Genomic DNA, 4,180 nt, shown 5'->3' on the forward strand with positions numbered 1-4,180 from the left:
TTTTAAGTGTGTTAAGGTTGAGCTTTTATGAGACATCTGTGTATTGTGTCCCATTAATACAGAAAAGCAATCAAAGCTCAAAGAGAGAGAATGTCAGGAAAAACATAAACCAGAATCATCAGCCTAAAGATTTTGTCTCACGGTGGAGGGTTTACATGATTACCTAAAGCTCACATTGTGTATTGTTGTTTGACAGGTTGGTCAATAGCATTTCTTTCTTTATTTAAGTTTTGATTAAATTGAGAAAGAAAATAGCAGAATCAGTAGACAACACACCAAGAGATAATTTGTATGACTGGTAAAGCTACATCCAAAGACACAGCTTGATTTTAGTGTCAAATGAGCCTAAGGTCTCCCTAATTATATCAAAGTCTACACACAATAACCCATTCAGGGGAAATGCAGAGTCTGCAAAAAATATACTTCTATGTTTTGTGTCTTTTTATTTCAGTAAAAAAAAAAAAACAATAGGCTAAATTTTCTGTGCTTGTGTGTATTCATTAGCTCATTCCAGAAAAGTGAACCAATCGCTGTCATCCCTTCTCTCAAGATGTCAATTAATCACTTCATATTACCTGGAGAAACGGATAGGGAAAAAAGAAAGAAACCAGAATCTTATGGTAGGTCATATAAAATTTAGAGACAGAAAATTCTTCATGGCTAAAAAAGGCAATTCAATTAATAAATCCACACAAAATCATACATTACTCAAGACTGAAAGCTTCCCAAACTATTTTCAGTTAAATCATCTTATAAAACCTGTTATAAATTTTGTAATGAAATAAAATGACATCATGAGAAGTACTGAATTAAGAAAATCACATAATCATGCTATATCTTAAAACATTTCTTAGAGAAAAGATAAATGCATGAAAAACAAAAATGTCTTACAGGTTAAAGTTCAAAAATATTAGCTGATAAAGAGATAAGTCTGACATAAATCTATCTTGCACTTATCTTTCAGAATTCCCCCATAAACTAGAAATCATCCCAATTACTTATACGGATTAGTTTTAGTTGAAGAAATTTTCAAAACTCACACAAAGTTAAAGACCATTCAATAGCTTTTACCTTTGTGTTTCTTACCCCCAAACTGTGCTTCCTATAGAATCTCACAAGTAGAATTAATTTGGTGTCTAGTCTTTTATTTCACTCAATTCAAATAGTTCAGAGAATTAATAGGACACACAGGATTTTTTTTATCATTGGCTCAATTAAATCATTTGTATCCGTTTCTAAATACAATGGTACCTCAGTACTCAGTAATTCATTCCAGTGAGTGGAGAGCAGGAGACTATTGATAAAGCATTTTTTTCTCTTGTGGGGTGGAATCACAACCCACACAAGTTCTAGCAAGTGGAATGGTGAACTAGCACCAAGGGCTGACACATTTTTTTTTCTCATCGAAATGCAGTAAGCACCAGGTTTGACAAGTTTTGAAGCTGATGAGTATGGAGGTACTGCTGTAATTTATTCCAGGGAAAAAATGTATTCTAAAAATATAGTGTTACAGAAGACCTATTTAAAAAATAAATTCTAATTGAAGATTGGCTAATTTTTGCCTGTGTTCCTCTCAGTTGTGTAACTGGCCAAATCTATCAACACAATCAATATACAGCGCTCAGGTTCCATGTTCTAACTGTTAATGGTGGAGTCAGGAGTTAGAGCTCTACTCCTGAGGTTGGCTAAGAAAGAATTCAGAATCAAGGACCCTGGTGCAAGAAGCTTACTTAGAAAGTTACAGAGGCAATAGAGGTGAGTCAGCTGAGTTCCCTGGGCCATATGGACTCAGGGAACAACTTACAGAGACAAAAGAAGGGCCTTTGGCAGTAGGAGAATGGAAGGAAAGGTACATGGGCCTGAAGGAAGAAGAGTCGGGGAAGGGGCTGTTTACTCCAGAAAGAGTGTGCCTGAGGAAAGATGGCAGAGAAGAAGGGAGAGGACGAGGGAAAAAGAACTGTGACCTTTCTCTTAAAGGGTTCTGTTTTCCAAAGGCAAAAACATAAGGGAGATCTCAGGAGAGAATCTCAGGAGAATATACATCATCTTCCCAGGTGTGCCCTTTCAGGGTTTTCATCCTCATCTGTACTGGTTGGTGGTGCTAAGTCAGGGGTCATTTGTCATTACAAAGGGTGCTGATGTCAGCCACGACTTACTTCCCTGTGGTGCTGCTGCTTTTCTGGGCATGGAAATAAAACATAACTGAGGCCTCAGTGGTATCACTAGTTTGACTAAAACTTTGTCTCTTTAGTCAACAAACCCTAAGCTTTGTTTCTAAGATCATTTGATGTGGGTCACCGTCTCAGTCTTCTGAGGGCTTAATGGCTAAGGGAGTGGCTGTGCAAGGGCTTGTCTGGGTGTCACATGAGACTACTCTTCGGCTCCTTTGTTCCTTCTCTAACAGTGTCTAAAATGCATGATTAGTGATATGACTCCAGAGAAAATATGTGCCTCCGTACATTGTGTAATATGATATCAAGGTTGCAGATAACCTTTCAGACTATGGAAAAATAAAAGGAAGATAATTTATTTTAGTTAAGCAAGTTATTTATAAGATGTCTAGGATATCTAAGTCATTGGATTGGGAAAAATAGAAATACAAATGTGAATAAGGCAGTCGTCATAGCCATTACACATGTTACAATGAGTAATTCAGATGGTCCAAGAACAGGGATGAATTTCCCACAGGAATGAATAGTCCTTTTATCCATAAAAGGGCAAAGGTAAATACAGACATTCAAATGAAAGGAGTGAAATGTCAAATTAGTAAAATAGAGATGGGACTTACTAAGAATCACCTTAAATAAATTTTGAACAATACTATTTCTTTTTGTAATATTTTGAAAATAATTAGGTAGAAAAATTAAGTTGTCAAAAAAGCATAATAAATCATTTTAATGGTAGAATTATGGTTTTATATATATATATATAGTTAGATTTCTGACATCTATAATGACTATATGTTACTTTATATGAGTAATTAGTTAATTTTAAAAATCTAATTATGTTTATTTAAAAGTTTTTAAAAAACAAGTGGTTCAAAAAATTAAATCCTCTGCTGAACCCCTTTTCCTTCTTATTCCTCCTCACAGGTCCTCTTAATTCTTTCTCTGTATCTTTTATTTACTTCTCAGTTTATTTACACTTCATTTCTATGCTACAAATTTTTTAAATTCACACAATATTTTTAATTAACTAGATTGGAATAAATTATCTAATTTTTTTTTGCCAAGAATAGTTTTATTTCAGTCAACAATGACTAACATAAGCTCGGGGTTAAGTAACATTGTCAGGTCACATGATTGTGTGTCAGAGATCTTCTTCCCCTGGATCCACATTCATCCTTGAGAGATTGCCTACTGCTCAGTTCCAGGAGGGCTTTTCTCTGGATCATTCACTACAGAGTAGGGTGCCAGTATTTGCAAAGCTTGGGAGGGAAATGGGTTGAGACTATAAGGCTGTGCCCAAGAGATAAGACTTCAAGTCCTCGGAAGGGTGGAAAGTACGGGCCCGTTGCCTCATGGCTCAGACAGCACCCCACTGTGGCCCTCCCAACCCTGCATGCACAGGGACTACTATGGGTTACTCACGGAGAAAGAATTCTTTTCCTGAACTGAAAATTTTATCCCAGAGACACTGGATCCCAGGGGAACATTTTGATTTCTCTTCTTCCTTACCTCAGAGCTATCCACATATACTTGTTCTCAATTTGTAATATTTTGGAACAAATTAAGGTTCACTGTATTTGTGATACAAAATATAATCAATAGCTCAACTAATATCAACCAATTGTATCTTTTTTAACAAGTTATCACTTGCACTGAAACCATTTTTAAATGTATTCTATTGGTTTTTGTGTACTAAACATAATTTCCCTCCTTTAACTCTCTGCCAGAAGTAATAACACCTGAAATATATATTTTTAATATTTTATTTACGTATTTTTTGGAGAGGAGGGAAGGGAGGGAGAGAAAGATGGAGAAAAACATCAATGTGTGGTTGCCTCTCATGCATCCCCTACTGGGCACCTGGTCTGCAACCCAGGCATGTGCCCTGACTGGGAATCCAATCAGTGACTCATTGGTTTGCAGGCCCATGCTCAATCCACTGAGCTACACCAGCCAGGCACACTTGAAATACTTTAATGCATTAGGTCAAACAACAGTTTCACTTTTTTTTG

This window comes from Sturnira hondurensis, unplaced genomic scaffold (assembly GCF_014824575.4).
Source record: "Sturnira hondurensis isolate 20B ecotype Veracruz unplaced genomic scaffold, ASM1482457v3 Scaffold0009859, whole genome shotgun sequence".
NCBI lineage: Eukaryota > Metazoa > Chordata > Mammalia > Chiroptera > Phyllostomidae > Sturnira > Sturnira hondurensis.